Consider the following 15,470-nt stretch of genomic DNA (forward strand, 5'->3'; position numbering starts at 1 on the left):
AAAAGTTGTTGATTAATTTTCTATAGCATCAGCTCTGACAGAAGTGCAACTGTAAATCACATTTATATTGATGTGCTTGTTCTAATACCTTAAAATTTATTGGGGTGTGGTCGAGGGGGTGGTATATTTAACATTTATGGAAGGAGTCTCAAGTGTCAGCACTGTGTTACATTCAGGATATTTTCTGACATGCGAAAATCTTTAAGATAGAAGAGTTTATGCTATGTAACCTGACAGATAGCAGATTTTGTCTTTTTTGACTTCAAAAGGCTGGTAAGGGAATGACTGTTTATACTGTACATGCTGTAAAATTAAATGGGAAAGCTGCTAAAATACTTTTGGGAAAATAATCACCATCAGTGTAAGAACTCTGAAGCTGTAACTTCTGTGCTTCATCACACCACACTGTCAATGATTATTTTCATATGTTTTATTTATTACATAAAACCAGAGTAGGGTGCAGGTGATCTATGACATGAAATAAAATTTTACTCATTTTACTCTACCTTTCATTCTGTTTGCTTTCTTCATTGGTTTTATTTCAATCTCAGCATAAGTAACATCAGCATCAGCACCTGCAGTAGCTAAAAAAACAAAACTATTGATATATTTTCTATTGATAGACTATCTAGCTTTTTTATTCCTCAGTTGTAACATCAGTCATTATCAGTCTGTTGATTATGACCTCAGATGCTTGGTTGTAGTTTGCTGAAGACTTCAAGTGTTATTTGCTAATTTTATTAATAAATTTATTGTTGAATCATTAAAAATACTCTACCATTGTTCTTCTTTGCCTTCTTTTTCTTTGTGACCTGTGTGTAAGTGGCTTTATTGTTCTCAGCTGCAGCTTCACCTGAACACAATGTAGTGTGTTAGTCTCTACAAGACACTTTTGTTCTTTACTGTATAGAGTTAATCTATAGTTAAATCTCCAAATGTAAAGGGAAATGTCTGAAATTATATAAAGCTACCTGTTCCACTCACTATATACTATGTAACATAGCTAAAGCAGTTATCTGACCTTTTTTTCTTTTGCAGGACCACAGCAGGATCATGAAGATCAGTAAAGTGATGAACAAAAATCCCAAACCCATAACCAGCCCTACTGTTACAACATTGGATCCACTACTGGAACTAGACCCTGAGAATGAAGAGAGAAAAAGAACAGAATTTTAGCAATTAAACATAGAAAATCCATTATTAAAAAGAGAATCAAATAAAAATAAAATCTCATAAGGTTTCTCACGTCCAACTGAGAGCCAGCTTTTGGGTGACTCTCCTCTCTCTGGGTGTTTACAGTGGTAGAAACCTTCATCTGAATTTGAGACAGTTTGGATGATCATCTCTCCTGTAGTCTGGTTCTGGAGAACTGATCCATCTTTATAGAAATCAGCTCGGAGGTTTGAGGGATTTGGGTTGTGATATAAACAGCGTAGAGTCAGAGGATGTCCCTCAGTCACAGGATGGACAGGACTCTCCAGGATCACATCACCATCTAGAACACAGAAAATCACAAACAAGGAAATCCACACACTATGATGTGTCTGTAGATAATAAATAAAAGTTCTAATTTATCTTTGTATACCTTAAAACCCTGTAAACCTGTGGCTGACTTTGCCGAAAACTGCCTAACGTAGCTCATGAAAAAACATTCAATTGAATTATGAATGCATCAGTACAGATATACATGAATCAAATACTTGATTCATACATCAAATATTGATTCAAATCAACACTCTTTTATTCACTAAATTAGTATCTACTACTAACACACTGTGATGACTCGTTAGAGGCAGGTTGGATAGAATCTATTTGCAGATTTATTGAAGAAGACAGAAAGCACAAAGTGTAAACCTTTAGCAGTGCAGTAGATGAAAACCGGAAAACCAATAACACTAGCAACAAAACCAAAACGCGTAAATGTGGGGATAAACAGACAAAAGTCCATACAGAATAGTCCATACAAGAAAGAGAATAATCCAAGGCTTGGTACGTCACACGGGAACGTTACTTCGCAAAGAATGCAGGTTAGCATGTTGCTTATATCCTAACGTGCTACCCGGAAGTGAGGGCTCCCTCTGGTGGGCCGGATGAAGTTGTGACATTACACACACATGTATTCATACTTGTCTTTAACATAAAACACACTACATGAAGACTCACCATGCACTGTGATGTTGACAGGATTACTGTTTTCTCCAGATTCAGACTCACACCAGTAAACTCCAGTGTAGGATGTGGAGAGGAAGCTGATGTTACATGTAGATCCTGTAACTGATCCCCAGTGTGAACAATCTAACACTCTCTCACTGTGTGTGTATCGTCTCACTGTCCATCCAGTAGAGTTACTCTGGTCCTCACAGCTCAGTGAGAGAGAGTCATTAGTAAAGTGTTGAGTTCTGCTGGGATTGATGATCAGAGAGACTGGAGGTGATCCACCTTAAACACAGAAAAGAGACATGTAAATAACAAACTAAGGAGGAAATATGCAATATAATGAGGCAGAACATAAGGAAATTGCTGTAAATTAATTTTTTTCATTTTTCTGTATGTTGCCAAGAAAAATTATCCAATGACATGGGGTGGAGAAATCACAAAATACAGGGGAACACAAGTGAAATCATGACATTAATCCTCTACCAGCATTTAGGACTTTTTAACTGCCTTATACATATTAATTGCATCAATCTGATCTTACATTCACACTTTTCTATTCTACACTTCAACACAACAGTTAATTTTCCTCACCAGTGATCCATAGTGGCTGTGGATTGCTGTACTGTGAGTGAAGGGCTGGTTCTCCTCTCTCTCCTCTGCACATATAAACTCCTGTGTGATTAAGAGCAGCAGGACTGAGAGTGTATTTGCCTCCCGATCCTCTGCTGCTGTCTGAGAGGAGCTCCACATACACGCTATAGCCACCATTATTATTTATTCGATTTAAGCCATCTCTGTAGGGAACAACTGTGTACCAGCTGAATGTCCAATCTATAGAGGAGTCTGTAACCTCACAGCTTAGAGTCACTGAGTCTCCTTCAGTCAGCCAGCTCTGTGGAGATACACTCAGTACTGCCTGTGGTCTCTCTGTAACTCAGGAAATACAAGGTGACTTTTTCTAGATTTATATATACAAAGTAAGAAGCTTTTCATGAATGTCTAATTGCACATTTTCATGTGTTTTTAGAAATCCTCACAGACTCACCTGATACAGTCAGTGTAACAGCATCACTGGAGTGTGAGGAGCGTGAACCTCCTCTCTCTGCTCCTCTACAGGTGTATTTACCTGTGTGGGTCACTTCAACACCACTGATTCTGTACACCTGTCCACTACTGACAGGACTGTGTGAAGCATCTTTATACCAGCTGTACTGCCAGATAGAGACACTTTCATCCTGTATGTCACATCTCAGAATGACGGTGTCTCCATGGAACACCTGATTATCAGGATTTATGGATGCCATTGGTTTAGGTCTTGCTGTAGAAAAATAATAGAGCATATAAATTATCAAGATACATGTGTTTATTACAGTCTGCCTTAAAAAAAGCATTTGTAAGGATGTTTGTGACCAAATCGATTTCTTCTCCTCTGTCAGCCATTGATAAAATATATTTATTTTATTTAGTTTGTTCGGTTCCAAAGGACGGGAAATTGTTGACGTAATTGTATGCCTGCTAGATGGCCCCAGTGATGCCAACTCGAAATCTGATTGGTTAATGTAACAATTTCTTTGCCACTTATTTTAAGCTACGGGCGCCTGCACTATTGATTCTGAAGGCCTTAAGGAAGATTTCTTTCACCCTGGCAACACATGATGTCAGCTACTGGCTGAAATATGATTGGATAAATAATCTTATCATAAATATACACTACTGGAAGCAGCACAACCAAGAAAAAAGCTATGAAATGTAGAGAATAGACTATTGGGAATAATTTAATACACTTTCATGGAAAAATATATTAAATTTTTTAAAATCCAAGTCAGTGATTTAGATCACTGCTGTTTAGACCAGCAGAGAAGGCCTTGCTGGACCTGACAGTCCACCACTGATATTTACTGTTGTGGAATCTCTGCAAAACAAGTTAGTTCTTATTTTGTCACTTTATAGGGCTAGAAACAAATGCAAGTGTAGAAGTCCATTTACTTATATTCAATTCAATTCAATTTATTTTGTATAGTGCCTTTTACAGTAAACATTGTCTCAAAGCAGCTTTACAAAAGAAGAAAACAGAGAAAGGGGAGGGGAAAATGAAAAATAATAATAAAAAATAAAAAATAACTAATTAACTAGAAATAAGAATAAATTATTAAATTCTATAATTAGACTATTTTATCCTATTTTTGCCGCACTGAAAACTGGCAAACACTGGGAGCTCAGGAGTGGGGTGTATAGCTCGACAGAGAAGGTAGAGAGAGAAAGAGAAAGATTTCTGATCATGTGATGCTTAAAGAAAATGTAGAATTATGTGTAAAGTGCAGGCAGGGACTCTGGCAAGACTAGCTATGACAGCATAACTAAAAGGGAGAGCCCGAAGGTCACAGACATGAAGGCTTCCCGGGACCTAAAGCATCCAACCACTTCACAGTCAGCAAACCTGAGCGACTTGCGAGGGTGGTAAGATGACAGCATCCAACACATCCCAGTACACCAAACACTCTATGACCATGAACCTTCCAGGTGTGCTCCTTTACCTAAGAAAACTATACATTAAAAGCTTGACTAAACAAATGTGTCTTCAGCCTAGACTTAAACATTGAGACTGTGTCTGAATCCCAAACACTAATTGGAAAGCTGTTCCATAACTTTGGGGCTTTGAAAGAGAAAGCCTCCTGCCCCCTGCTGTAGCCTTTGCTACTTGAGGTACTACCAAGTAACCAGCACCCTTTGATTGGAGTAGGCGTGGCGGATCATAAAAGACTAAAAGATCGCTAAGGTACTGCGGCGTGAGACCATTTAGTGCTTTATAGGTTAGTAAAAGTATTTTATAATCAATGCGAAATTTGACTGGGAGCCAATTTAGTGTGGCTAAAATAGGAGTGATGTGCTCATATCTTCTAGTTCTAGTTAGGACTCTAGCTGCTGCATTCTGGACTAACTGGAGCTTGTGTATGCTCCTACTGGAACATCCAGACAGTAAGGCATTACAATAATCCAACCTAGAGGTAACAAAAGCATGAACTAATTTTTCTGCATCATGAAGCGACAACATATTTTTCTTAGCAATATTCCTAAGATGGAAGAAGGCTACCCGAGTGATATTATCTGCATGAGCTTCGAATGAAAGACCAGAATCAATAATCACACCAAGATCTTTTACTGCTGGACAAGATGAAACCAAAAGACCATCCACCGTTACTCTGTAATCAGAAAGCTCACTTCTAACTGCCTGTGGTCCTAGTACAAGCACTTCTGTCTTGTCCGAATTAAGCAGGAGGAAGTTAGTGGCCATCCAATGTCTAATGTCCTTTACACATTCTTCTATCTTAAGAAGCTGGTGTCTCTCATCTGATTTAGCTGAAACATATAGCTGTGTGTCATCCGCATAACAGTGGAAGCTAATACCATGTTTACGAATAATTGCACCAAGGGGTAACATATATAGGGAGAAAAGCAGTGGGCCTAAGACAGAACCTTGTGGAACACTGAACATAACCTTGGTATGCATGGAGAAGTCACCATCTAGATCTACAAACTGATAACGGTCAGTCAAATAAGACCTGAGCCAGGAGAGGGCTGTTCCTTTAACACCAACAACATGTTCTAGTCTATCAAGTAGAACAGTGTCGTCAATGGTGTCAAAAGCTGCACTAAGATCGAGTAACACCAGTAGGGAGACACAACCCTGATCAGAAGCCAGTAACAGGTCATTTACCACTTTAACCAGTGCTGTCTCTGTGCTATGATGAGGCCTAAATCCTGACTGATACATTTCATAAATGTTATTTCTATACATGTATGAACATAACTGCTGTGCTACAGCCTTTTCTAGGATCTTGGAGATAAAGGGCAGGTTTGATATCGGTCTATAGTTAGACAGCTGACAGGAGTCGAGGTCCGTTTTTTTAATCAAGGGTTTGATAACTGCTAGCTTAAAAGATTTAGGCACATAGCCAGTGCTTAGTGAAGAATTAATTATTTTTAGAAGGGGTTCAGTAGCTACTGGTAATATCTGTTTAAGGAAAGATGTGGGTAAAGGATCTAGGATGCAGGTAGAAGATTTTGAAGAAGAAATTAGTGAAATTAGATCAGGCTCTTGAAGTGGAGTGAAGCACTCTAAGCTCTGATCAGAAATAGCTATATTATCTAAAGGATTATCTATCAAATAATATGGTTTTAAATTACTAGTCTGAATTTTTTGCCTGATATTGTCAATTTGGATTGTCTTTGTTATCTTCGATTAGGGCAGAGAGATATGCTGATCTAGCAGCACTAAGAGAATTTTTGTATCTCAGAAGGCTTTCCTTCCACGCAATCTGGAATACTGCTAATTTAGTTTGACACCATTTACACTCTAGTTTCCTAGCTGATTGTTTTAAAGCTCGTGTGTGGTCGTTGTACCAGGGTGCTAGTTTCTTGTCTTTAATTTTTTTCCCTTTAAGTGGAGCTACAGTGTCTAGGGTGTTCCAAAATAATGACTCCAAGTAATCAGTCACCTGGTCAAGTTCTGTAGGGTCAGAAGTTGAACCAATCATGTGTGATAATTCTGGGAGACTATCGGTAAATCTCTCTGCAGTAGCAGACGTAAATATACGCTTCACACGGTAACGTGGCAAGTTGCGCATCTCGTGACTAAGACGCATTCTAAATGAATCTAGATAATGATCTGAGTTGGCTTACGACTGTGGAAGAGTGACTATGTTTTCTATATTTAATCCGAATGTAAAAATGAGATCCAGAGTGTGACCTCCATTATGAGTGGGTCCTATTACATTTTGATTAACACCTAATGAATCTAAGATGGATACAACTGCTGTTCTCAGAGGGTCTTCCGGCTTACTGCGACACCTCCTCCCCTGCCTGTTAGACGCGGTTGATGTATATAGCTATAGCCAGGCGGACAAGCTTCATTTAATGCTACATACTCGTTTTGTTTAATCCATGTTTCTGTTAAACAAAGAATGCTGAACTCCTGATCAGTAATCAGTTCATTAATTATAAGTGTTTTAGTTGACAGAGATCTTATATTTAACAGTCCTAGCTTCAGATCAAAGGTGCTGGCTGTGCATTCACTATCATCTAGTTTTATGTTAATCAGGTTACTAAAACAAATTTTCTGATTGTTAAAACATTTTCGTTTGGTTCGGGGAATAGACACAGTCACAATGTTATGAACCCTGAGTGACGACTCATTGCAGCCAGCAGACAGTCGGATTAGCCTGCTTGTCTGCTCCCTGGCCCTGGCCCTGGCCCTGGCTTGTCACCGATTAACTAGATCTGCTCTAAGACTATGTGCTATGCTGCAAGAAATGAGAGCAGCACCCTCCTGAGTGGGATGGACACCGTCCCGTCCTAAAAGGCCAGCCTTGCCCTCAAAAGAGCTCCAATTGTCTATGAAGCCCACATTGTTTTCGGAGCACCACCTGGACATCCAGCAGTTCAGCGACCATAACCTGCTGTAAGCTACATCGCCACGCCGCATTAGGATTAAAGAAACTATAAAACTGGGTTAGGGTTGCAGCTCACAGCTCAGTGATGGTGTCTCCAGTGTAGACGGAGCTCTCAGGATTCACTCTCACAGTCAGTTTGGGTTTTGCTGTTGGTATGAAATGATTAAGGTATCAGAGCTGCTTTTCACTTTTCAACATAAGCAGTAGATTCACTAGCCTAGCAGTAGATTTACGAGTCTAACAGATGTTTTTGGTCTAAAATAAACATATATATTTAACATTTTATACAAGATGTTGCAATGGTATGTTTTCTTATACGGCTGGTATTCTGCATATTTTCTATGTAACAAAATTCATGATTGGATTGAAGTGTAGAAACACAGTATTTTCTGATTTTAGATTGTTATTTATGGATCCTACACCACCATTTTAACATATCTTAATTTTCTTAAAAATGAGCAAAACCTAAAGTTCATACATTAAAGCCATGACAGGTATTTTTCCAAAAATCTAGACATTCTGTAGTTGAACATTATCATCTAGCTGAGAAACATTAATCATCATTTTCAATTCAGTCCAACAAACAAAATAGGATCAGTCTAGCTTTTTAGTAAAGACTAAATGGTGAGGAAGGAAGCCTTGCCTACGTTTTTACACTTCCGGTTTTCACTTATGGGTTCTAGAATATTTAACATGCTCACACAGGCAGCTACACGCAAAGTATTGTCAGTCTTTCTGCTGCATACCAAGCTTTGTATATTGTCTGTTTATTATGTTTATGACCTGTTTTCTGTTGTTGAATTTTCACTTTTGTCTTTCTTCTGTTGGATTTGTTTATACTGTGGACTGCTTATTCTGGCCTTTGCCTGACGTTTTGAATTTTATTGCCTGTTTGTTAAATTGTGTTTGCTCGCACATGGATCCTACTCTGTCTTCCTTACAGGATACTTTTTGGATCCCGCAGACATGACACTACAAGCCATGGCGGTGAAACTACACCATGAACTACAAGCCATGGTGGTTCAACAAGGCCAGGCTCTGGTGGTCAAGCAGGACATTGTGTTACATGCCCAGAGAAATGGGATACCCAACCTGACCAGGTGAGCTTGTTCTCATACCCGTTTTGTGTACAGTAACTTATATAGTGAAAAGAAACTATAAAACTGTGACACAGAAACAAAGCAAAAACAAACACTAGGTCAGGGCTGTGGCAGAATAAACACACAGGGGTAAGAGCTGCAAGACAAAGATGTGGTGAAACAAAGGGGTGAGGGAGATGGACTTTCCCCTGGTGAGGGCCAGATGGAGGGTTATGGTGATGGCATCATCCCTAGAGCAGTTTGAACGATACACGAACTGCAAGGGGTTGAGTAAGGTTGGTAGCTGGGTCTTGATGTGCCTTATGATGAGCCTTTCGAAGCACTTCATCACAATGGGTGTGAGTGTGATAGGATGATAGCCATTGAGGAAGGAAACTGTTGACTTCTTCAGCACAGGGACAAAGGTTGCTGTCTTGAGGCACATAGGAACAACAGTGCTCAGCACTCTTCCAGGAAAGTTGTCTGGTCCAGCAGACTTCCATAGGTTAACTTTGCACAGAGTTCTCTTCATGTCAGCCATAGATAGGCAGAGTACCCGATTGTTGGGAGGAGGGATGGTCTTCCTCGCCTTTACATTGTTCTGTACCCCGAGTGTAGAAGTCATTCAGTGCATCTTGGAGAGAGGCATAGGTGTCACAGGCTGGTGATGTTATCTTTTAGTTTGTGATCACTTGGGTGCCCTGCCACATGCATCTGTGGCTTTGGATTTTTTGGGCATGTGCACGGTTCACCTATTTAATGGCTCTGAGCAGTTTGGCCTTTGCTGTTTTTAAGGCCATCTTGTCCCCTGCTCTGCAGGTGGAGTCTCTAGACATCAGCAGCACAAGCACCTTTGTGGTCATCCATGGCTTCTGGTTGTGACATGTGATGACGTCTTGGAGACGGTCAAGTCATTGATGCACTTGCTGATGTAGCTGGTCACTGATGCTGTGTACTCCTCCAAGTTGATGGAGTCGCCGTTGGTAGCAGCCTCCCTAAACATATGCCAGTCAGAAACACTCCTGAAAAGCAGAGGTGGCTCCTGCTGGCAAGGTTTTCATCTGTTTCAGAACCAGTTTAGAGCATCTGACGAGCGGTCTGTATGCTGGAATTAACATAACAGAAATGTGGTCCGAGTAGCTGAGGTGGGGCAGGGCTCTGCATGGTATGTTCCGGGGATTTGAGTGTAAATAAGATAAAGTTTGTTCGCCCCTTTCGTCATAAAGTACACATCCAAATGTGGTGAGCCTGGCTAGCTAAATGGTGGCATCTGGAACTCTGTTATTGAGCCACATCTCTGTGAAAACAAAGATGCAGCAGTGTCTAAACTCGCCATGTGGTTCGCCGGAGTCAGATGTATTCCAGTTTCTTGTTTATAGTACAATTATAGTACAGTTTACTATAACTATGTATTTACTATGTATTTAAAGTACAGTTTACACAGACAAATCAAGGGTGAAACAGAAACGAATATAATCCAGACACATTAGAGCAAATCTAATGACAGGACAGGGGTGGAGACAAGAAATGAATCAGAATAAAATTCCACATGGCAATGTAAACAAAAACTCAACAGAAACATGGTCTGGGGGGGATGTCCTAAATATCTGTGATCATTCCCATTTACATTATAAGTCATTTTCCCACCAGGCTCTCTTTTTACTTATTCTTTTAATGAATAACAGAATGCAGCTTAATGAATAACATGTTACAGCAAATTGCAAAACATAAACTCCTCTGTACTAAAGACTTACATGTCAGAAAACATAAAGTTATAGCTTTACCTATATTTTTTAAAAATTTGTTGAATAAAATGTTTTTGAATATTTGCACTAGATCTTATCAAAATGGCAAATACATTTAAACATATGCATTCCAATGATCAAAAAGGGTACTGGTGGCTCAGTGGTAGGTTTCTCGCCTATCATGGGGAAGGCCCGGGTTCGATTCCCAGCCAGTGCCTGACCACAGCCACTAGATGTAGTGCTGGTCCCAAGCCTGGATAAAATGGGAGGGTTGTGTCACTGAAGGGCATCTGGTGTAAAACCTGTGCCAAGTTGATGTGCGGACCGGTTGGTCTGCTGTGGCGACCCCTCACACACGTAGGGAGCAGCCGAAAGATCAACCAATCATTCCAATGATTATTGTAAACATTCTGGCATGAAATGAAATTACAATAATTAAGCTATATTTTTTCTTACCCCTTCTAACAAACCTGTGATGAAAAGAAGAAAAATCATGACATACCTCTCACTGTAATCTTGACAGGATCACTGAACTCTGTGTAGTAGTAGCCGTTGTAATAGTAGATGTGCTGTGTGTAGTAGTTTTTCCTGCGTGCACGACACCGGTACTCTGTTTCTCCTGCATTATCAACTATCACTTTAAGTGTGTTCTCTTGTTCACGGTTCAGGTTCTGTAACTGCTGATTATTTTTGAACCAATGAAACTCCCATCCAGTCAACTGCTGCAGCTCACAGCTCAGAGTGACGGTGTCTCCAGTGTAGACGGAGCTCTGAGGATTCACTCTCACAGTTGGTTTGGGTTTTGCTGTTGGTATGAAATGATTAAGGTATCAGAGCTGCTTTTCACTTTTCAACATAAGCAGTAGATTCACTAGCCTAGCAGTAGATTTACGAGTCTAACAGATGTTTTTGGTCTAAAATAAACATATATATTTAACATTTTCTTGAATATGAGTTCTAGAATATTTAACACGCTCACACAAGCAGCTACACGCAAAGTATTGTCAGTCTTTCTGCTGCATGCCAAGCTTTGTATATTGTCTTTTTTTTGTTTATGACCTGCTTTCTGTTGTTGAATTTTCACTTTTGTCTTTCTTCTGTTGGATTTGTTTATACCGTGGACTGCTTATTCTGGCTATTACAGATTTTATGCCAGTATACTCTACTCTGCCTTTGCCTGACATTTTGAATTTTATTGCCTGTTTGTTAAATTGTGTTTGCTCGCACATGGATCCTACTCCGTCTTCCTTAGAGGATACTTTGTGGATCCCGCAGACATGACACTACAAGCCATGGTGGTGAAACTACACCATGAACTACAAGCCATGGTGGTTCAACAAGGCCAGGCTCTGGTGGTCAAGCAGGACATTGTGTTTCATGCCCAGAGAAATGGGATACCCAACCTGACCAGGTGACCCTGCTCTCATACCCGTTTTGTGTACAGTTTCCTGTCCAGCTTTACCATGGTAACTTTCTCATTATGTCTCTGCACTAGTTGATTCAGGTTCTGCTATCAACATCATCCACTGCTAGCCCACCTACCAGCTCCAGATCCCCACCATCATCAACTGCATGGTTTCACTAAGGATCATGGCGGTGAACAGCCAACCCATCGGGAGTGGTCTCGTAACTCATCAAACCATTCCTATTACACTACAGGTTGTAAAGAAATACTGCTATTTGTCACCTCTTGAAAGATTATGTTTATCATTAATCAAACACATTACATTGTGACTGCCTCTCAGACATTGTGACTGCCTCTCAGATACAATCTGTGATGGTTTCATCAAGATGGCCCAAGGAGATAGGTGTGGACCAGATGATGGCCCATACAGGAGATGGGTGTGGGCCAGACAACACACACAAAGTTTTGTGTATTGAGGACCCTCCACAGGAGGTCCTTACAGTTCTGTATTCTTGTATAAAGATCTGTCTCACAGACAGAGCTTTGGGTTAAGATACTTTGAAGACCAACCAGCTAACATCCCAAGACCCACTACACTGCTACCTTCAATAAATTCTTCTTCACATAAGAACTCTGGTCCAGCATACTTATTTTATGTATTAGAGAAATCGAATACATTGGCGAGCCACTCAAACTACTGCTTAGCCAAATACAGCAAAATCTAACACTCTTCTCCTGCTAACCCAATTTTCTGGCATTCCCCTGGCTTCAAAATCATGGTCCATGATCCAATGGTCCCCTCACTGCCTACACTGTTGTTTTTGATGCTTCTTTTACCTGACTTGACAAAACACCTCCATAGAGAACCCTGAGCTATCCAGAACACATCCATCCCTGAGGAATATTACAATTTCAGGGAGGTTTTTAGAAAGGAAAGAGCTGCACGACTTTCTCCACATCAGCCATGGGACTGTAAAATCAACATATTGCCTAAACTTCACTTGCATCAACTACCAGGGACTTAATGTAATCATGGTACAACATCCATACACACTACCACCGGTCCCACCAGCCCTGAAACAGCTCAGAGAAGTTAGATTTGAGGAGTACATGTACTCTAATATAGATATGAGAGGGAGATGAATGGAAAACTGCCTTTGTGACATCGAGAGGTCATTACGAATACTTGGTGATGCCTTATAATCTTACTAATGTGCCCACTGTTTTCCAATCCTTTGTAAACAAGATTTTTAAAGACCTCCTGAATCACTGTGTGACTGTTTACATCAACGACATACTTATATACTCTAAGGACCATGAATCCCATTTGAGACTTGAGAATAGGAACTCTGAATGTTGGTACTATGACAGGGAAAGGTAGAGAGCTGGCTGATATGATGGAGAGAAGGAAGGTGGATATACTGTGTGTACAGGAGACCAGGTGGAAGGGTAGAAAGGCTCATAGTATAGGAGCAGGATTCAAGCTGTTTTATTATGGTGTGGATAGTAATAGAAATGGGGTAGGTGTGGTCCTGAAAGAGGAGTTTGTGTGGTATGTTCTGGAGGTGAAGAGCGTGTCAGACAGGGTGATGAGTCTGAAGTTAGAGGTTGAAGGGGTGATGTTGAATGTTGTTAGTGGTTATGCCCCACAGGTAGGTTGTGAGTTAGAGGAGAAAGAGAGATTCTCTAGTAAATTAAGGAAAGGAACCTTGAAGGGCAGATGGTAGTGGACTTTGCTAAGAGGATGGACATGGCTGTGGTTAACACTTATTTTCAGAAGAGGGAGGAGCATAGAGTAAGCACACAGGTAGACTACATCCTATGTAGAAGAGGCAATCTGAAAGAGATTAGTGACTGTAAAGTGGTAGTGGGAGAGAGTGTAGCCAGACAGCATAGGATGGTTGTGTGTAGGATGAATTTGATGGTCTGTAAGAAGAAGTACATACAATGTACATAATGCACACATTTTTGCACAATTTATAATTACGCCTGACATTTTATCTGCTGTAAATACAACTTGCAAATACTTCTCTATGCACACTCTGACATTATTCACTCTGGCCTTATTTATTGATGTATATTTACATATTTATCTGCACGTGTTCATTTGTACAATTTCTACTATTTGCGCTTTTGGTATATGCTAAACAGCATTTTGTTGCTGTATACCTGTACTTTGCAATGACAAAGTTCTATCTATCTATCTATCTATCTATCTATCTATCTATCTATCTATCTATCTATCTATCTATCTATCTATCTATCTATCTATCTATCTATCTATCTATCTATCTATCTATCAAGCTGATGAGCCATACAGTGAAGCTATGGAAAAGAGTAGTGGAATCTAGGTTAAGGAAGGTAGTGGAAATATGTGAGCAGCAGTATGGCTTCATGCCCAGAAAGCGCACTTTCTGAGCCCCTTCCTGTTTGCTATGGTGATGGACCAGTTGTCAGAGGAGGTCAGGCAAGGAGGTCACTCCTCCTTGGAGTCTCCTTGGACAATGATGTTTGCAGATGACATTGTGATCTGTGGTGAGAGCAGGGAGAAGGTGGAAGAAAACCTGTACAAGTGGAGGTTTGCACTGGAGAGAAGAGAAATGAAAGTCAGTCGTAGTAAGACTGAGTATATGTGTGTGAATGAAACAGAGGGAAGTAGAACAGTAAGATTACAGGGTGAAGAGGTGAAGAAGGTACAGGACTTTAAGTACCCTTCTAAGGCTTAAAAGAAATCAAATATGGAGAAAATATAAAGGATAAACTATATATAAATCACCTTGAGCCTGGGCAACTGGTATAAGTGAAATCCGCACTAAAAAGGGAACAGAAACAGAACATGAAAAAATATGCAACATATTCAGCATATTAATGAAAACAACACGTTTTCAACACACAGAACACACAAGATTAAATCATATTCAGGAAATCAAGATGTAAGGATAAGTCGAACATGCTAGGTGTAGAATCCATTTGCGAGGAGTTTTAATGAAAAACACAACATAAACAATCAAAAACAGCAGGCAAAATCAGCATGGGAAAAACAGGCACAAACCTAATAACCAGAGAAGACAATGCATGTAGCAAACAAATCCAAAAAAACACAATCCAAAAACACGTTAAATCAAAGAACGGAACAGGGTCAATACACTGTGGCAATCAATAGAAACGACAAATGGCTTAGTACGCAGCAAACTAACAAAACGTGGCGTTGTACATTGGCATGAGGGTGGTTTACATAAACATGAAACCAGAAGTGAAACTTGCACCCCAGATGTGTCAACATTTTGGCAAGGGCTCCTCTGGTGATTTAGAGGTACACAACCCCTTTTGCAGGTTTTGGGTGGGGGGTGCTGGGGGGGTTGGAGTTTGCACTGTTACACTACCACTTACATTTCTGGCATTTGGCAGACACCCTTATCCAGAGCAACTTTTATTTTATCACATTTTTGAGAGGTAAAGGCCTTGCTCAATGGCCCAGCAGTGGCAGCTTGGTGGACCTGGGATGCAAACTCACAAACTTCCACTCAATAGTCCAACACCTTAAACACTAAGCTACCACATTCCCTTACCATCTGTAAGAAATAGATTTCAACCTCTCTAAATAATAACTAAACAAAAACTACAATCATTTATA

The 15,470-nt window shown here is 40.1% G+C and overlaps 1 long non-coding RNA gene across 5 annotated transcripts in view; it reads left to right on the forward strand.

Moving 5' to 3' along the window:
- LOC131356747 (uncharacterized) overlaps positions 1-13,769 on the forward strand; it is a 30,193-nt gene extending 16,424 nt beyond the window's left edge. For 2 of the 5 annotated variants that reach the window (XR_009205066.1, XR_009205065.1), the window contains exons 3-4: positions 1,039-11,842; positions 11,927-13,769. This is a non-coding gene — a long non-coding RNA (uncharacterized LOC131356747). The remainder of the gene's footprint in view (positions 1-1,038; positions 11,843-11,926) is intronic. The other 3 variants (XR_009205069.1, XR_009205067.1, XR_009205068.1) reach the window with 3 other exon arrangements.
- Positions 13,770-15,470: the final 1,701 nt, after the last annotated feature.

Source organism: Hemibagrus wyckioides, linkage group LG07, assembly GCF_019097595.1.
Source record: "Hemibagrus wyckioides isolate EC202008001 linkage group LG07, SWU_Hwy_1.0, whole genome shotgun sequence".
Classification (NCBI taxonomy): domain Eukaryota; kingdom Metazoa; phylum Chordata; class Actinopteri; order Siluriformes; family Bagridae; genus Hemibagrus; species Hemibagrus wyckioides.